This window comes from Camelus bactrianus, chromosome 27 (genome assembly GCF_048773025.1).
Source record: "Camelus bactrianus isolate YW-2024 breed Bactrian camel chromosome 27, ASM4877302v1, whole genome shotgun sequence".
Taxonomy (NCBI): Eukaryota; Metazoa; Chordata; class Mammalia; order Artiodactyla; family Camelidae; genus Camelus; species Camelus bactrianus.
In genome coordinates this window covers 16,255,959-16,276,920 of record NC_133565.1, presented here as the reverse complement: position 1 = coordinate 16,276,920, position 20,962 = coordinate 16,255,959, and positions in this window count along the sequence as shown.

The following is a 20,962-nucleotide window of genomic DNA, read 5'->3' as shown; positions in this document are numbered from 1 at the left end:
GGAATTCCAGAAAAAGGCCCAGAAGTGCTCTCAGGGACCTGCCCTGGGCCATGTTGAGTTGTCTTAATCCCATGGCTTGACAGTTGGGGTGACAAGTTGGTGGTTCTTCTAGGGAACAGGGTGTTGTCATCAGAAGGGGGTGACCACTGGGTGGGCAGAAACTATGACTCTGGTCCACGAGGGTCCTGGCCACGACACACTCCACATGCTCTAGAGGGCTGGATCATGAGAGGATGCAAAGGTGCTGGGACTTGTCTCAGATGGGGGAGGAGTGGGGGCCAAGACAGTAACTCCCACATCAGTCCATTTCAGGCAGAGTGGAAGGAGCACAAGTTCACCCCGGCCACCTGTGTGAACTTGAACAAAGCTCTCAATCCCCCCGACTCTCAGCTCACCCACAGGGTAAGTAGAGCTGATAATATCTGTTGGCCAGCAAGTTGTGGGGTGGGCACCTCTCCCCAGCTTCCACTGCAGGAGGCTCCACTAAGATCTCCCACCTGGCTTCTCCTCACGGTCCCCCATCCCTCCCCACCTGCACCCAGTGGCTCACATCACCGGTGAGTTGGAAGGAGCAGTTAAGAATGCTCAGTGTAGCCCCTCTCCTTCATCGGAGGATGGCCTGCTCTGTCTCTCTGGACCCCAAACCTGGCTTGGCTGAGGAAGCCTGTCTCAATGCAGGTGTGGTACTAGACCGCCTGTCTGTAGATGTAAGACACATTTTACAATCATGGTGACATTTTCACTTGCAGTTGGTTGCCTGCTCTGCCTAGCTTTCAGCCCATTTCTGGACTTGGATGGGCAAGAGGGGAGCTGCTTATTGGGAGGAGGGTGACCCTAAGCCCAGCTCCTTGAGGGCTGTTGAAAGGAGAGGGTCTGGCACACAGTGGCTGCTGGGCAAATATCGTCCCTGTGCAGGTCCTATTTCTGATGGGATAAGTGACCTCCCTTCCCTCCTGAGGGTCTCATGCGACACTCAGGGGCCTCTGTGGTTCTGCTGGGATGGCATCTTCTGGCTGGGAGAAGGACCTTTGCAGAGGGAGGGTTACCATGCCCTTTGTCTGTGAGTGAGTCAGGAGCAGATGTGGGGGTCTGCAGGGGCAGCGGGACAGGAGAAGCAGGGGGACCATGGGTGCCTCCGTAGCTGGGGAGAGGGCACGGTGAGCAGGGGGACCTGAGGGACCACTGTGTAAGGGAAGGAGGCAGACTCAGGTGCAGTGCCTGGCCCTGGGGAGGAGGCCCCGCGAGGTGAACGCAGTGGGAGAATCGCTCTGGGAGAAGCTGGTGGGGCAGCAGAGGGCAGGCCCCATTCTTCTGGACCAGCCTTTGCCTGCGCTGGGTGCTGCAGGGCCACCATGTAAGTTACTTCACTTGGCGTGTGAGGCTGGCATCATCCTCCCCAGTTTGCAGATGAAGAAACTGAGGCTCGGTGGCTTGTTCCATTCCCGGCCCTCCGTGAATGTGCCTTGGGCCCCCCCAGACTGAGGCCTCGGAGAGAGCAATGACAGATTTATGGGTCAGGACACTTGTCACGGAAGATGTGGGGCCCGTCCCACAAAATGCTTTGCAAACATCCTAACTGGTTTCCTGAGCTGGGGATTTCCCAGAGAAAAGCCACTTGTTCTCGATTCCCCAGGTTTTATAAGACTTTCTCTAACTCTGCTTAGGTCAGTGGTTGTGGAATTTATGTCCAAAAACCCATCTGTCCCAGATCCAGGTTCTCCTGGGGGAGGGGTGGTCCGGATCCTTCTTTCACTGTGATGGGTTGAATGGTGCCCCACACTATTTCATATGTTGAAATCCTAACCCCCCAAGTACCTCAAACTCTGGTTCTGTTTGGAAATAGGATCACTGGAGATGTAATTAGCTCCGTCACACGGGGATGGGGCCGGTCCCTAACCCAATATGGCTGTTGTCCTTATACAAAGGGGACGTCTGGACACAGGGGTGGATGTGCACAGAGGGAGAGCCCCGTGCCAACATGATGGCTGGGATGATGCTTCTACAAGAGAAAGACTGTGGAAGGCCACCAGAAGGCAGGCGAGAAGCCTGGAACAGAATTTCCCTCATGGCCCTCAGAAGGAACAAACCCTTGGTCTCAAAACTTCCAGCCTCCAGACCGTGAGAGAATAAATGTTTCTTGTTTAAGCCTCCCGGTCTGTTTATTCCAGGGGCCCTAGGGAGTGAGTCATAATCCCATCACACACTCCATGGGCCCAGCAGGCCCTCAGGCTCCGGGCAGAGGGATCCTCTGCTGTGGACCCAGCAAATGCCTGCTGCTGCTTGGGCTGGTGCTGACAAGGCCTCGTGGGCTGCCACCGCCCCCCTCTGCTCCAGCTGTCTTTCCCTCTTTGTCTTTTCCCAAAACAAACTTGGCTCTCTTCCGAGGCTCATTAATCTCTGTGTCTAGAGAAACTCAGCATATAAAGGCTCTTCTAGCTGTTAAAAGCGCTGCTTCTTTTACCCCAGGGTACTTGTGTCAAGTTAATTATTCCGAGGAAATTTCCAGGCTGTCCCTTTCCAGACAACTGTTTGGTAGCTTCAGTGTGTAGCAAGCCCTCCCCAGGCGCCCCCCTCAACCAACAGCAAGAGGGGCTGAAAGACGCCTTCTTTCCTGCTAAGAGATGGAATCTCAGAGAAGGTTGTACGTTTCAGCTGGATGCATTAACAAGCATCACTACTGCTGAGAGCCCTTCTGAACTGGCAAAACTGAAACCACGAGATTCCCCAGAGGAGCCACCCTACAGGCATCGTAAGCAATGACACATGCAAAGCGTTACTGGAGGTGTCCCTCACCAGGGGCTGGATGAATAAATTGCACGTCCATGCAGTGCAGCTCATAAACTAAGGAAGCGTTTTAGGAGCAGATGAGCAAAGATCACCTGGGGTATTGTTAAGTGAAGAAACAGGGTGCAAAACAGGCCACAGAGGATGCTACAGCTCGTGTAAGGGAAAGGGGAGGTTCAAGTGTAAATCTGCATTTCCATCTATTTGCATAAAGAAATAGCAAAAGGTCACGTCAAAAATTGATAGAAGGCATTATGAAGGTTAATGGTGTGTGTCAACTTGACCACGCCATGGTACCTGTGGTACCTAGTTGTCTGGACAAGTGTTAGTTTAGATGTTGCTAAACATCTGGCATTTTTTCAGATGATATTAACATTTAAATCAGTAGACTCTGAGTAAAGCAGGCAGTCCTGCACTGTGTAGTTGGTCTCATCAAATTAGCTGAAGTCTTGAGAGCAAAGACTGAGGTCCCCTGCGGAAGAGAGGATTCTGCTTCCAGCCTGACTTTGACATCAAGCTGTAACAGCCACTCTTCCCTAGAGTTAGTCTCTAGAATACTGGTCTACCTTGCACAGTTTGGACTTACCAGCCCTCACAATTGCCTAAGCCAATTCCTTAAAATCTGCCTTTCTCTCTTTCTCCCCTCTCCCCTCTTACGGGTTCATGTTTCTCTGGAGGACCCTGACTAATACAGGCATCCCCTGGGGTAAACTACTGGGGTCAGGACAGAAAGTAGTCCTGGGATTAAGGAGGATAGGACTGGAGCAAGTCTGCTCAATGCATTCTTTTTAGATCATTACTTTCGAAGTATATGCATGTATTATCTATTATAATTTGAATTACAAAGGAACTTAATAGATGAATGGATAAAGCAGATGTCATTTGTATATATATATATAAAATGGAATTATATACATATTTGTATGTGTATATATAATGGAATATTATTTTATACTGGAATGGGATGGAATACTATTCAGCTATAAAAAGACAGAAATCCTGCCATTTGCGACAACATGGCTGGAACTTGAGGGCATTATGCTAAGTGAAATAAGTCAGAGAAAGATAAATTCTGTGTGATCTCACTTATATGTAGAATATAAAATAGTAGAACTCATAGACACAGAGAACAGATTGGTGGTTGCCAGAGGTGAGGGGTGAGGGGTGGGTGAAATGGGTGAAGATGGTCAAAAGGCACAAACTTCCAGTTACAAGATGAGTAAGTCCTGAGGTTGTAATGTACAGCACGGTGACTACAGTTAAAAATACTGTGTTGTATATTTGAACGTTGCTAAGAGAGTAAACCTTAAAAGTTATCACAAGAAAAAAAATGTATAACTGTGTGAGATTGATGGCTGTTAACTAAACTTACTGTGGTCATCATTTCATAGTGATACATATATAAATTTTTATGTTGTACACCTGAAACTAATGCAATGTTATACATCAATTATATCTAATTATTTTTGAAAAAAAGGGGGAAAATAACTTAAGAATGATAGGCACACAGTTTGTTGAGGCGAAGTGGTTCTGGAATGTGTCAGGAGGGGGGCAGTTTTCCTTGTTTTATGACAATTTAGGACATTCTCTAGAACACAGAGTGACCAGAGGTAGGTGGCTTTTGATCCCATTTATCAAAAGAAGCTCCATCCAGGCCGGGTTCAGTGGGAGATGAACCCCAGGAATGTGGCCTCAGCTTATGTGGGGAGTCACACAGGCTCTTTCGTTCCTCTTTTAGAGAAACTCAGACACATCACCAAACACGCATCTCTCTTGGGTGTCTGCAGAGGTGTCAGCCAGTGCCTGCCCATTTCAACATGTCTGAACGATGGGCTGTGACTTTGGGCTGTGCATCGTCGCAACGCATCCTGCTGCCTGGACCCACCACTGATGGGTCAGTGTCTCCTGAGAACCGGGGAGAGGCCTGCAGGTCGAGGTGCAGGCACAGCTCACCTGTCCCCTTTCTGCTCTCCAGCTATCTGAGACATCAGGGTGATTGGAGACAGGGGAGAAACCAAGGCCTGGAGGAGAAGCGAGCTGTCCAAAGTTCCGCAGCTCCCGTCCACGCTGGACGTGGGTACCCAGCTGTATTTGCTGCTAATCTCAATAGGGGAGGAGTTCTCTGCTCATGTCCTTTTGTAGCTTCTGGAACTTTCCCAAAGCACACTTGAGAGGCTGGGTGTGGGTTCTGGAGTCAGAGCTGCACGAGTTCAAATCCCAGCTCTTCCACTTCCTAGCTGTGTGCCTTCTCTGGGCCTCAGTCTCCCCACCTGAGAAATGGGGGACTATTGAGAGGATTAAATATGATATCACAGTGTGTAATAGTAGTGGGTCTTCTCTGTGTGAGGGTTACTGTGTACTTTGTTCATGTCATTTTCATATAAAATAAAATGAAACTGGAGAGGGAGCCCAGGTGAGGGGAGAGCAGGACATGGGAGAGGTTTTGAGAAGAGATTTCAGTTAGTTCTTTTGTGCCTCTGAGACGGGTGACCCCTCCAAGGACAGTCCCGGGGCCCGCATGCTCGGCCTCCCCGGCCAGTTAGAAACACAGAACCTCAAGGCCACAGTCGGGAACACTGAACCAGAATCTGCGTCTGACCACCCAGGGATTGGAGTGCACCTTAATTACTGCTGAGAAGCACTGCTCTGCTGCAGGGGCTGCTACCCATGCCCTTTGCCTTGGCCAGATTGGCCCCTGTGCCATCCTTCTCCTGAGCCAGCATCCCCAACTTCCCTCTGCTTCCTTCTCAGGAGTGCTTTTCTGCTTTGCTTGGCGTTGCTTCATGCTTGTGCTGATTCATTACCTTTTGCAGACACCCCCTTCCCCAAGCAGTATGAGTTGGAGAGTGGGGAGAGGTGGGGCTTTGGTCCGTGGGGACCATGGTGAGTGTGAGGAGAGCCCATTTCCTCCTCTCCTGATGAGGGAGTGGGCGGGAGATGTGTCCCCTGAATGGGTCCATGGACAAGGAGCCTTGGGCCCTCCTTGGTCTAGAGGGTTTTGGAGGGAGGCCCCCTAGAAGGAGTCATGCCCTCAAGACTGAAGGATGGGGGCATGGCATGCCTGGGAAGGAAATGGGGGGCCCCCACCCCAGCCTGCTCTCTGAAGCCTTCAGAGGGAGCAGAAGGGCTCCTCATGAAGACACTTGGGCAGAGGGGCAGAAGCCATGGGGCCACTGGGGTGGAGAGGAGTTTTACGTGGGGTTTGAGAGTAAAGAGGTAACAGATGAACACGATTGAATCTAAGTTCCTAGAATGAATAACTAAAAGAGGCCAAACAGTGAGAGCTCCGTAGCAACATCTTAAGGAGCTGCTCCCCAGTAAGAAAGGGGGTTCTGTAGCTGGCGGCCGATGCTGGAGGAAATAAACCATTTCGTGTATAAACTCCAGGGAGCAGGGGCTCCTCAGCCACACAGCCTTTGACCTGTGGTGAGCATGAAATGATGGCTGAAGACTGAGGGCCCTGTAAGTGGGTGAGCCCTGCCCCTCAGAGCAGTGTCCCCTCCTCTGGGCCCCTTCCACCCACCATTCATCCTCCTCAACTCTTGCACCTGTCCACATAGTCCTTCCTTTCAGCCTGAAGAAAGGCTTTATCTTCCTACCACTATGATTCCCTAGTACCACCTATAATAGGATTTTCTAGAGAAACAGAACACACACAAACACACACACACACACATTATAGGGAACTGGCTCACACAATTATGGAGGCTGACATCCTCAAATCTGGTAACAGGAGACCCAGGAGAGCTAATGGTTCCAGCCCAAAGGCCAGCAGGCTTGAGACCCAGGAAGAGCCAATGTTTCAGTTCAAGTCCGAACTTAGGAAAAAACAACAACAACAACAAAACAAACAAACAAACAAAAAAACCCACCAATGTCCCGGCTTGAAGGCAGTGAGCAGAAGGAATTCCCTCTTACTCAGCAGAGGGTCAGCCTTTTGGGGCTCTTTTGACCTTCAACTGATTAGACAAGGCCCACCCATACTGGAGGACAATCAACTTTACTCGGTCTACAGATTTAAATGTTAACCTCAACCAAAAACGTCCTCACAGGATGACATCTAGAAACATCTAGAAAAATATCTGACAAAATGTCCGAGTGCCCTGTGGCCCAGTCAAGTTGACACATAAAATTAAGCATCACATCCCCCCCCCCAAACCAAGCAAAACTGAAACAAAAAACTTTCTCTAATCATGGTTTCCTCCTGGCCACTTTCCCTCTTCTTCTGGTCCCCATAAAATTTCTTGGAAGTTTGTTTGCCCTTGATCGTCCACTTCCTCAACCCCCTCAGCTCCTCAGCCTGCTCCATTCTGACTTGTGCCTCCTGCACTGTCCTTGAGTGGGTGGTTCATGACTCATCACCAAATGCAATGGACATTGGCAGCTTCATCTTATTTGACCTCTTTGGGGCTCTTGGCCCCACTCACCATGCCCTGCTTTGGATCCCTCCCTTTAGCCTCTGAGGTACCGCTCCCAATCCCACTGTTCTCTCAGTGCTGATTGCTCCTCTCTGGTAGTCCCCATCATCTCTTTTGCTGGCTCCTCTTCTTGTGTTCAAGCTTTAAATTTTGGTGTTACTGGAGGTATTTTACGTTCTCTTTCATCCCAGGACTTTCCCCTGGGGTGGGTCATACCCCTTCTGCTTATACACCAAAGGCTCTCAAACCTGCTCCACATCCTTGACTTCTTCCCACGTCCCCATCCTGTGTCTCCCACTGCCCTCTGGACATTTCTGCCTGGATGTCTCAAGACCCCTTGACACACAATCTGCCCCAAATCAAGCCCCTTACTTCCCCTTTCCTCTTCCTTCACAGGACTGACGGCACCACCACCAGCCCCATCACTCAAAAAATCCAGGCATCACCTCTGTGTCCTTCTCCCTCTCTTTAGGGTCAATGGTGTATCAGCCATGCCAGCTGGACCTCTTAAATCCCCATCACGCCCATTTCTTCTCCTGCACCCTTACCAATACTGCAAGCTGTCCACTGTTACTCCTTGCCTCCTTTCTCACCTCTCTCTCCCTCCCACACATTTCCACACATCCGCTGGAATGATCTTCCTAAGATATAATTCACTTGTACACCCCCTCCCCACCACTGGTTCTGCACTGTGTACTGGACAGAATCCAGACTTTCCCTTGGCATAGACTACAAAGCTCTTCCAGATCCAGTTTTCCATCTCCATTTCCCCCCTTTCTTCCCACTAAACTCTGGAAACTATTACACAGAATTTCCCACCAGTCTATGAAAGTGTTGTGCCCTTTCACATACCTCCATATCCTTAGCTCATGCATTCCCCCATCCTGGAATGCCCTTTTAACTTTTCTCTGCCTTGATATAAAAGCCTGGAAATAATAAAGATTGGAGCAGAAAAAAAAGTGAGAAAATAGGAGAATGATAGAGAAATTAATGAAATCAAAAGTTGGTTCTTTGAAATGATCAAAAAAATGACCAAATTTAAGCTAAACTGACCAAGAGAGAAAAGAGAAGCCTCAAATTACTAAAACCACGAATAACATAGGTGACTTGACTACCACTATTACAAAAATAAAAAGGATTAGAAGGTAACATAGCATGAAAAATTGTATGTCAACAAGTTACGTACTTAGATAAAATGGACAAATTCCTAGAGAGATATGAACTACTGGGATTGCCTGAAGAAGAAATAGAAAATGAAAAGACAGGTAATAAGAGTTTGAGTCAGTAATAATAATAACAATAAAAACTTTCAAAGCAACAACAAAAATCCAAGGCTAGATGGCTTCACTGGTGAGTTCTATCAAATGTTTGAAGAATAAGTAATGCAAGTCTTTTACAGACTCTACCAAAGTATACAGAAGGGAGCACTTCTCAAGTTGTTCTGTGAGGTCAGTATTACCCTGATACCAAAACCAGAGAAAGACTTTGTAAGAAAACTACAAACCAATGACACTTGTGATAGATGCAAAAATCCTCAACAAAATACTAGCAAACAAAATCCAGCAGCTTATAAAAAGAATTACAAACCACCATGATACAGAGGGATTTGTCCCAGGAATTAACATATAAAAGGTTGGTTCAACAGGTGAAAATCAATGTAATACACTGTATCAATAAAGGACAAAATGCACATGATTATTTCAATCGACACAGAAAAAGCATTTGATAAAATCCAACATCCTTTCACGATAAACACTTTCTACAAACTAGGAGTAGAAGGGAACTTCCTCAACCTGATAAAGAGCATATACAGAAACCCTACACTAACACCATAGTTAATAATGAAAGACTGAAAGCTTACCCCTTAAGATCAGGAACAAGACAAAGACATCTGCTCTTGCCACTTCTATTCAACACTGTGGTGGAGGTTCTGGCTAGGGCAACTAGGCAAGGAAATAAAATAAAAACCATTCAGATTGGAAATAAAGAAGCAAGACAATCTCTATTTACAGATGACATTCCCACCCTCCCAGTCCATGAATAAACTATTAGGGCTAATGAATGAATGAAGCCAGTTTGCATAATACAAGATCAATATTTAAAACTCAGTTGTATTTCTGTATATTTTCAATGAACTTTCCAAAAATGAAATTAAAAAATAATTACACTTATAATAGTATCAAAAGAATAAAATTCTTAGGAAGAAATTGAACAAAAGAAGTGCAAGACTTGTACACCAAAAACTACACAAAGAAAAAGGACCTAAATAAATGGGAAAATGTCTTATGTTCATGGATTTGATGTTTTAATATTTTTAAGGTGGCAGTTCTCTCCAAATTGATTTATGGATTCAATACAATTGCTCTCAAAACTTCAACTATCTTTTTATTGCAAATATGGACAAGCTGATCTGATAATTCATAAAGAAATTCATGAGACCAGAATAACCAAAACAACACTGAAAAACAAGGACAAGATTGGTGGACTCACAATTTCCAACTTCAAAACTCACTACAAAATTACAGTAATCGAAACTGGCATAAGAATAGACATATAAATCAATGAAATAGAACTGATAGTCCAGAAAAATCCTCACACTAAAGGTCAATTGATTTTTGATGATGGTGTCAAGGCCATTCAATGGATAAAATAACAGCCTTTTGCACAGATGGTGCTGGGGCACCTGGATATCCACATTTAAAAAAAAAACTTTTTGCATTTCTGCTACATGTCATATACAAAAAAATTAACTCCAAATCTATCAAAAATCTAATTTTAAGAAGTAAAACTATAACATTCTTAGAAGAAAACATGGATCTGAAAATTATGACTGTGGATTAGGCAAAGGTTTCTTGGATATTACCTTAAAAGCACAAGCAATCAAAGAAAAACAAATTGAATCATTAACTAAAAACATCAAAACTAAAAAACATCTACATCAAATAACATTATCAAGAAGGTGAAAACACAACCCACAATCTAGAAGAAAATATTTGCAAATCACGCATCTTATAAGTGTCTAATATCTAGAATATATAAATCATTCATACAGCTCAACAACAAAGAGATAAATGACCCACTTAAAATGGACAAAGGACTTGAATAGACATTTCTCCAAAGATGACGTAAAAATTATCAATAAGCACATGAAAAGATGCTTAACATCACTAATCATTAGGGAAATGCAAATCAAAATCACAATCACACCACTCCACACCCACTAGGATAGCTATAAGAAAGTGTTGACAAGGATGTGAATAAATTGGAACTCTCATACACTGCTGCTGGAAAAGTTAAATGGTGTAGCAGTTGTGAGAGTCTGGCAGTTTCTAAAAACATTAAACGTATAGTTACTATATGACACAGCAATCCCACTCCTAGATATAGATGCAAGAGAACTGAAAATATATGTTCGTATGTGTATGTACATATGTACAAAAGCATGTATATGAATGGTCACAGCAGCATTATCCATACTAGCCAAAACACAGAAACAATCCAAATGTCCATCAGCTGATGAACGTATTAAAAATATGTGATCAACCCATAGAATGGAATATTATTCAGTCATAAAAAGATTATCAGGTACCAATACATGCTACAACCTGGATGAACCTTGAAAACATTAATAGAATATTAGTGAAAAAAAATGAAGCCAGACACAAAAGGCCATGTATTGCATTCCATTTTTATGAAATTCCAAGAATAGGTAAACCCCTAGAGGCATACAGTAGATTCATGGTTGGCAGAGGCTTGGAGGGGTATGGAATGGGAAGTGACTTCTAGCAGGTACATGGCTTTTTGTGACAGAGAGTGACGAAATGTTCTGAAATCAGATAGTGATGATGTTTATACAACTTGGTGAATATACTAAAAATCCACTGAACTTTAGCCTTTAAATGATACATTCTATGCTATTAGATCTCAAAAAAAATCTACAGTCTAGGAATCCAGTCCTAGATCACATACTGCATTCACTTGTCATATTTCTTAAATATTATTTAATTTAAAACACCTCTTTCTCTTTTTATATCCTTACTTTAAAAATAACTTTGGCATTTTTGAAGAGTCTAGGTCAGTCACTTGATAGAATGTCCCACAATCTAGATTTGGCTTGTTTATGATTAGTTTCAGTTTAAACATTTTTTTTGAGGAAGATTCTTATTTTCTTAATCCTTGTTATTGGTATACAGAAATGCAATTGATTTTTTTTTTTACAGTGATTGTGTAGCCAGTGACCTTGATGAACTCTTGTACTAATTTTAATGTTTGATCTTGTTTTGTTAAATTTCTATGCACATGATTGTGTTATCTATAAATACAACAGTTTTACTTCTACTTTTCCAGTTCTTGCCTTGTAACTCCTTTTCTTGCCTTATTGCAACAGCTGTCTCCCCAGTCTCCGAAAACTAACACAGGCAATCACTGATTTGTCTTCCATCCCTGTGATTTCATTCTTTCAAGAATATTATGTAAGTAGAATCAAATAGTATGTAACCTTTTGAGATTTTGTTTTTCTTACTCAGCACACTTCTCCTGAGACCCATCCAAGCTGTTGCATGACAATAGCCATATGATTTTTTAGAATCATATTGCATAGATCTATTTGAGGGTGTCTTTCAATAGTGAGTATGCCAATCAATGAACATAGTATATCCCTGAATTTATTTGTATCTTTAAATTTTTCTCTCAATATTATCATATGATTTTTCTTTTCTTCTTCCTATTACTGTGGTAAATAACTATAATTTTATTCCCTCTTTTCCTATACTTTGGAAGATTTTGTAAAAGATTAGTACTTTTTTCTTCCTTAAATGTTTGGAAGAATTCACTAGCAAACTTGTTTGCATCTGATTTGTGGTAATATTTTTAACTGAAATATCTTTGTAAAAGTTTCTACCAGTAATGAGTTTCTCAGTGCTTTTTGTCTTTAAACCTCTTTATTTCTCCTTCACTCTTTGAAGGATATTTCATAGGGTATAGAATTCTGTTTTGGCAGCTATTGTAAGCTGTCATTCCTTTGTTTCCTGGTTTCCATTGCTTCTGTTTCAAAATCAGTTATTAGTATAAACAGTGCTCCTTTGAGGGCAATTTTAAAATTGCTTTCATATATTTTCTCTTTGCCTTTGCTTTTCATCAGTTTATTGTGTGTAGATATGGTGTTCCTTGTTTTTATACTTCTTGGGAATTATAGTGCTGCTTTAATCTGTGGCTTGATATCTTTTATTCATTGTTTTCAAATTTTCTGCTTTTATCTTTTCAAATAGTAAATCTGCTCCACTCTCTTTTCTTCTTTCTTTCTGGGACTCTAAATAAGCCGGATATTTTCACTGTATCTTAGATGTCTCTCATATTCCTTTCTCTACTTTCTAATCCTTTGTCTTCCTGTGCCTTGCTATAGATATTTTCCTCTATTTTATCTTCCAGTTCATTAATTCTTTCTTCAGTCAAATTCAAACCCTTGTTATATCCATCTATTGAGATCATAATTTTAGTGTTTTCTTTTTTAGAATTTCTATTTTGAACTCTTTTTTTTTAATACTTTCTCATTTTCTACTAAAATTCTTTTGTGTTTTAATCTCTTGAACCAATTAATCATAGCTATAATGAGGTCTGTTTCTGATAATTCCAAATCCTACATGCTGTAGTGGTCTATTTCTACTTTTCATTGATTATCTTGAGTTTTAATATCTTATCCTCTGTTATCCTTTGGTCCTTTTGATTGAATGCTGGGCATTGTAGGTAAAAAAAATTCAGAGGTAATTTGAGGCTCTTGTTATTGTATCTACACTTTGAGAGGATTACTTTTTCTGTAGACTAGAGGCACTAGTGACCCCAGATAATCTTAATATAATCAGGGGTTGGCATGATTTTGAAGAGGGGTAGTCTCTTTTTAGTATTCCATGGTCAAGATGGCCTCAAATTCTGAGCTAACTACTCTGGAATTCTCTTTTCCTCATAATTTCTCATTGCCTTGTTATCTGTCCAGTGATGTCAAGATCTTCTATTGTTATTAGAAGGAGAATTGATCTGATCCACCTGGTCTACCATTACTGGACACAGAACCTATCTCACAGCAGTTTGTTTCTTTGTATGTTTTGTGACTTTTGATTATGAAGTCATGGTCCTTGAGAATTCTTTAAGTCCTGGGCCTAAATCTTCCCCAGAAAATTTATGTTTACTTTTGTTAGGTGCCAGGAAGCACTACCAACTTCAAACACACTTAGCTAAGATTTCCATTTGGAAGATTTCACAGGGAGTGTGAATTCTCATTACCTACCTAGTTGAATATGTTCAGTTAAGGATTTCTTAGGAAGAATATTTTACTTCCTTCTTTCTGTGTTCACCCACTGAAGATGGCGACCTTCAAGAGTCCTGGCTTTACACTGGGGACTCTGACCAGAATTCTTCCCCCAACTAATCCATCCCTCCTCCTTTTATCTCTGGGCCCAGCACAGCTCAGTGCAATTGTAGCTCTAGACCACCAGGAACCAGCAGATGCCTTCAGCACAAAAATCAGCTCACTTCTATGAAATTTTGATTTCATTGCAATTCCAGCCCTCTGATTGTGTTCCTTAATTTATTGCTAGCTCAGTCAAACTTTCAATATTATTTGATTTGTCATTTTAATATGTAATGATCTGGGAGGGATTTTTGAGCAGATGCAGCCTGCCATTTTTCTGTATGAATTTCATGCTGTTAACTCAGCATTTGTGATTAATAAAATAAAATTGAGAACAAATCTGATAATAGTAGTTTCCCTTGCTTCTCTCTGCTTTATCCAATAATTGGCCTATGTGGGAGCGGGCACTCAGAGCACAGGATTTGGGGTCAACAAACTTGGGTTTGCCTCCCAACTCTACCAGAAACTGTGGAATGACCTCATGCAAGCCACTTGCAATTTTAGCATCCATAAAATTGATAATATAGTCCCCTCAACATCTGAGGAATTTTGAAAGATAAGACAGATTATTAAATTGGGAACTCCTTGAGTCAATAAATATTAACTGAGCAGCTACTATTTTGAGGCACTTTTCTAAGTGCTAGAGATACAACAGAAATGTGTGTGCATGTGCACACACACATGTGGTAACATAAAAAATGAGAAAAAGCAAATTACATATTTTAGATGGTAATAAGTGCTATGTCAAAATACAATGCAGATGAAGTAAAGGGGACAGGAATATGTGGGGGTGGGGGGTGGGGAGGATGCCCATCGTCTCTGCATCCCAAACACCAGAACATGACCTGGAACAGGGTAGAATCTCAATAATCGTTTGATATACATAAGACACCTGTTATGCGTATGGCAAATAACAGTAGCTTTAGTTTGTAGAATGGATGTAATTGCTACTGGACTTCCCTCTTGACACTCGGTTGACGGCAGGTTTAGGGGTCCTTTGAGGCTCACAAAGCTGTGCTTGGCTCAGGAGTTATCCTGATGAAAACTGGGGTAGGAATCCAACTCCCTTCTTCCTGTCCACCATCCCTGCAGGATTATTGACGAGCCCCTTGTAGTTTTCCCCCTGGAAGACTTTGTCCTGGTCTGTGATGCTGACACTTTTTTCCTGTCTGGGTTCTCCCTCCCATCTCAAGCAAGGCGGGAAGCCTTAGGTCCAGGTTGGGAGCCCTGAGGCTGCAATGCGTTTCCAGGTGCCAGCTCAGCTATGGGCCCAGATGTGCGCCCAGGTGCGCAGGAAGCGGGGGGATAGCGCGGCAACTCAGCCTGCCCGAGCGCGCGGAGTGAAGGCGCCCGGCCGGCAGGGGGCACTGTGACGTCGCGGTGGGTCCAGCCAGGCTGTGCGCTCCTCGTTGCCTGCTTTTGCCCAAGGTCATGCAGCTTGGTGAGTGGCACAGCTTGAATCTGAGCTCTCTTGACACCAACGGTCATAGTTTTCCTACTGTCCATACCTCAGTTTCTTCGAATGCAGGCTGCGGCTTGTCACTTAAAGCGCTCAGAAGGCTCGGGGTTCTGGCACAGGCCTTCCTTGTGACAGACGCAGAAAAGCTGCCAAAAGAAGCTCCGCAGGGCTTCCCAGACCTTCTCTGCTCCTTCCCCTGGGTCTCAGTTTTAAACTGGGAACTCTTAAGAGATGTGTGCTTGGGAGAAAGCCCCTGATCTCCCGGGCCACCGATTTCTTATATGCCTCCAAGGCTCAGGCTGGTCAGAGGCTCACATGCTTGAAGGCTCCAGATTGAAGCTGGACCTGTGGAGGGACTTTAGGGTAGCAGTGCCAAACATCTGGCCCACGGGGTCTGAAGGTGCCCGCTCTGCCAAGAGCCTGGATTTAAATCTGAAATCTCTGTTGTGGTTGAGATGAGTCAGTCCTGAGCCAAGGTGACTTGTGACACTCTGATGCTCCCGTGAGGGCGAGCAGGAGACTGGGGGCAAGTAATCACACTCGGCCTGGGGATTCATCCCAGCCTCTGCCTGAGGTTCCACTACTAAGTGCCCTGGGACCAGCCAGGAGCATGTCCTTGTTTATCTGCAACTGCTGGCCTGGCTCTTTCTTTTTCTCTTCCCCTCTGTCCTTCTCCCTTTTGGTGGAGGAGGCTGCCCGCCCCCATCCTAAGCTACTGGGTCCTGGATGCCAGAGGCCAGAGAAGGTTCTGGTCTTGGCTTAGCCACTCCCTAGAGGCAAGTCACCTCACTTGGAATATAGGTTCTTCATCTTTTCACACCCTTGTCTGTTACACAGGCTGCTGTGAGTTTCAGATGGTTTACCTGAGGGAGGGTGGAGGATTTGAGGACTCCCGATGGTGGGCTCTGTCTCATCTCTCTCCTGGCCCAAACTGCCAAAGCCACCATATCTGTCCGCCCACCGTCCCCCAGATGTCAACTGAATGGTGGAAAGGCAGTGCAGGAGGATGGGAAAGCTTGGGGATGAGAATTCCATCCACCATGGAGGACCCTGGGCTAGAACAAGACGGGATAGGACACTCACCCAGAAAATGCCACCTTTCAGGAGAAGAATGGCAGCAGCAGACATCCTTGTATTGTTTCTGATCTTAGGGAGAAAGCATTCAGTCTTTTACCATTAAGTGTGATGCTAGCTGTGTGTTTTCATAGATGTCCATTATCAGGTTGAGGGAGTTCCCTTCTATCCCTAGATATGGGGATGCTAAATAAAGACACCTCAAAGATGTTCAGCAGAATCTGTAAACATGTTATTTTACATGGTAAAAGGGAATTTGCAGATGTGATTAGGTTAAGTATTTTGAGATGGGGAGATTTTCCTGGATTATCTGGGTGGAACTAATGTAATCTTGAGGGTCCTTATAGAAGCAGAGTAAAAGGATCAGAGACAGAGAAGATGGTGTGATGATGGAACACTGAGGGAGAGATCTGAAGGTGCTAATCAACTTGTGTTTTTTTTTAAGCCACTAAGTTTGTGGTAATTTGTTATAGCAGCAATAGGAACTGATACAATCGCATTGGCTTATTTTTTTTAATGTTGAACAAACCTTGCATTCCTGGGATAAATCACTTGATCACGGTGTACAATCTTTTAATATACTGTTGGAATCTGTTTGCTAGTATTTTGTTGAGGACTTTTGCATCTATATTCATAAGGAATGTGATGTCTTTCCTTGTGATGTCTTTTTCTGGTTTTGGTGCCAAGGTAATACTGACTTCATAGAATGAGTTTAGAAAAATTTCATTTTCTGTTTTTCAGAAGAGTTTGTGAAGCATTAGTGTTAAATCTTCTATCAATTAAATCCAACAAATATCTGTAGAACATTCCACCCACACCCAATATCTGCAGCTTACACGTTTCTCAAGTAATTATGGAGCACGTATGTGCATTGGAGAGACCACATATAGGCCATTAAAAAGTCTAATTACTATTGTTGAATTTTCTATGTTATATTCTGTCATTTTTGCTTCATGTATGCTGGGATGCTTGCTAGATATAATTGTCAGATCTTCCTGGTGGATTGCCCTTGTTATCATTATAAAATTCCTTCTTTGTCTCTAGTAACAATTTTTGTCTTAAAGTCAATTTTGTCTGATGTTAGTATAGCCACTCCAGCTCTCTTATGGTTACTTTCTGCATAGTATATCTTTTGCTGTCCCTTTACTTTCAACCTGTTTGTGTCTTCACATCTAAAATATGTATCTTGTTGGCAGCATATAGTTGGATCATTTTTTTTTCAATTCATTCTGACAATTGTTGCCTTTTAATTGAAGAGTTTAATCCATTTATATTTAATGATAGGGTAGGATTTATATATTCCATTTTGCTGTTAGGGTGGGATTTATAGCAACCTAGTTTGGAATAATATTAACTTAATTTTGATAGTGTACAAAAACTTTGTTCCTATGGAGCTCAGTTTCTTCTTCCTTTCTTTATGCTCTTAGTGTCACAAATTACACCTCTATGCACTATGCACCCACCAACACACTTAAAATTATTGTCTTATACAGTTGCCTTTTAAATTACATAGGAGGAAAAAGGAGTTACAAACAAACAAACAAAAATCTAATTACACTGTTGTTTTAGTGCAGGCTGCTATAATAAAATATTATATTCTGAGTTGCTTAAACAACATTTGTTGCTCACAGTTCTGGAGGCTGGGAAGTCCAAGATCAAGGTGCTGGGATGGTTGAGTTTTGGTGCAGGCCCTCTTTCTGGCTTGCAGATGGGCACCTTCTAGCTGTATCCTTACCTGGTGAAGTGATCTCCTGTCTCTTCTTTTTAGTACAAGGGCATTAATCCCATCATGAGGGCCCCACCCTCACGACCTAAATTAACCCTAATTACCTCCCAAAGTCCTTTCTCCCAATACAATCCCATGGGGGATTGAGGCTTGACCTATGAATGCTAGAGGGATACAAACTTTCACTCCATAGTAACTGCCTTTCGTATTTACCTACGTAGTTCCCTTTATCAGTGCTCTCATTTCTTCACGTGGATTCACATTTCTCTGCCATCTGCCTCTTCTGCCTTCCTGTTCATTCCTCTTCACTGTCTGTTATCTCTTTTCCCCACAGCTTCAGGGATCCTTTTATTTCATCCCGTGGGCCTGTGAGAGTTTTACTTCCTATCTGTGCAACCCCTGACCTCTGCTGCCTTCCAAGACTGCCTTCTTTCCCTGCTCTCATCCCAAGTGCAATGTGAGGAATCTATTTCCCAAGATGTAGGAACCTGAGGGAAAACTGACTTAAAAAAATACAGGATTTTCCATCTTGTCTCTAGAAGGCTGTGGCAGGAACTTCTATCTTGTCTGTCCGACTCTAGCCAGTTGTGCATAGTTAGTAACAATTAAATGAGGCACTTGTCCCCTTATGTAGATACTGGGCTCTGGTAGGGATGCTGTAAAACACTGGGTAGACTTAGTAATGGTTTCTGGTAGAAGCAGGCCACCAGGGCTGGCCATTAACACCACATTATTCAGGGCCATTGTTAAAGAACTAATCAATTGTGAATTAGAGTTTGAGCCATGTATAACTTATTCATGGCATGGTGTCACCATTAATCATGTTCCAGAGTGCTGAGAGAAGACTAAAATGAGCTAAAAGTTGAAGGTTTAAGGTTTCTTGAAACAAAGCTCATTTAATGATATTCATGAGTGGATGACGTATTGTGGTAACCAGTCCTTGGTATTAATCCAATTCCATCGGTGATCCCAGGGGCTAGACAGCTGCCCAGATGCTGAGCGTGTTGGAAAACAGTGATTAGTATTCAGCCTGTGTCTGGGGAGAAACCATATACAGCACATCTTATATTTTCAAAGCACTAAATGGAGACCAAATGAAAAGGAGAGGTATAAGATTTCCACATAAAATTCAAAAGTTGTATTAGGCTGGCGAGAAGGGCCAGATTTCCCTGCAGTTGGGGACTTAATTCCTCAGAGCCCTGGAGGACCAGAAATTTTAGAGGGGCAAGACACAAAGCAAGCTTGGAGTTGCACACTGCTAAGGCACTTTTAAGTGCTACTGGTCAGCCACTATTATTATCACGAACAACAGTAACACTGGCCATCGTCTCTTTGGCTCTGCTGTGTACCTGGCTCTGTCTTAAGTGTTTTGTAGGCATTAACACATAAAGTTTAATTTTCAGAGCAATCTTTCATGGTAGGTTGTATTACCCCCTTTGAAGATGAGAAGACCACGCACCTTACGTACCTGGAAGAGATTCCATGGTTGGGGGTGGATTATGAAGCATCTCACTGTTGCCTCTTCACTGTTCCTGTAAATCCACTCTGTGGGCCTGATTCTTCCCTGGCTCTGGATGAAAATTTTGGCCTGTGAATTTTCTGGTCTCTCCTAGGTAATAAAAACAGTTCTCCGGTCACTTTCTCAAGTCAATTTAAGTTGCAAAATATGGTCTCACTTCAGTAATAAAAATATCTAGTTCCATTTAATAATCCAAGCTCTGAACTTACTTAGAGTTGAAATGACTCCCCCTTCTCTGGCTTGGACAGGCAACCGCTTGGGGGAGGGGCCCGTGATTAGCCTCTTTGAGCTTTCCCTACCTGGGTACTCTTCTTCTGTGGGTTTGGAGAGGAGGCAGGGGCAAGGGAGGCACACTGATGCAGCCGTGGACCATCAGCACTTTGGACTTGTCAGCAGGCACTTAAGGCTGACCTTTCTCCTGGGGCATTTCCATGCGTGGTTTGGAGATACACACCCATCACCCCATGTGGGAGACCCACTTTCCTCCACTTCAGGCTGGCTCTCCTTCTTCAGCTCCTGGGATGTTGACAGATCCCAGCTGGACACCTGTTGTGGTCCCCTCACCACACAGTCTTCTTGGCCAGGACCCCACAGCCCCTGGCCTGGCCCTCTTTCATATAAAGCCCACACATTCTGGCATGCTCTGGAAATGCAGGCTGATCTGGTGCAGCCACCTCTCTTTTGCTCTGCCATCAGAGTGGCTGGGCAGCCTGCTAGGAACTGAATTGGGTTCCCCTGCCCCATTCGTATGTTGAAGTCCTATTAGCCCCAGTATGGATTTAGGGCCTACAGGGAGGTCATTATGGTTAAATGAAGTCTTACGGTGGGGCCCTGGCCTAATAGGATTATATTATAAGACAAGGTACCAGAGCACTTGTTATCTTCCTCCTTCCGTCCATCTCTCTCCCCTTCTCTCTCTCTCCTCTCTCTCTTTCTCTTTTACAGCACACCAACAGCTCTCTTCAGAGAAATCTCCTAGTCATCAATGCTTTTAGATACATAACGTGGGTGAGGGGTTTAAGCGACAGGTAACTGATTTTGCCTCTTGGCTTGACAATTTTGGTCAGTTATGGTCTTCACAGCAACTCAAAGTTCCACTTTAATGCTATATAATAAATAGCCATGAGAAGCTAGACCTCTGTCTTGAATCCAGGTCTCGTTAAGGTGTGATCTTTTCACCACTCTATTTCACTGACCCTCGTATATGGGTGAATTCCAGACTGTCAGCTCACCAGGGCAGGGCTGTGCCTGTCATATTCACCACATTTCCCTTGACCCCGGACACACTTAGCACAGAGCCTACACTATTGCGCTGGTGATATCAGCTGGTGCAGGACCTGGCACACAACAAGGGCTGAATGAATTTTGTTAAAATTGTTGAATGGAGCTGGGCGGCCAGCTTTCCAGAGCCAGAACGAGGGACTGGGAATCACAGAAAGAGGCTGGGGCCTTCTGGAGGCTCAAGGAGGTGTTTATGAAGACAGCGTCCACGGACACAGCTTGATGTTACCACTTGACTATTTCCCACAGGCTGGGCCAAGCCCATTTCCACGGGGGTCCAGCTCACACCTCTCCCTTC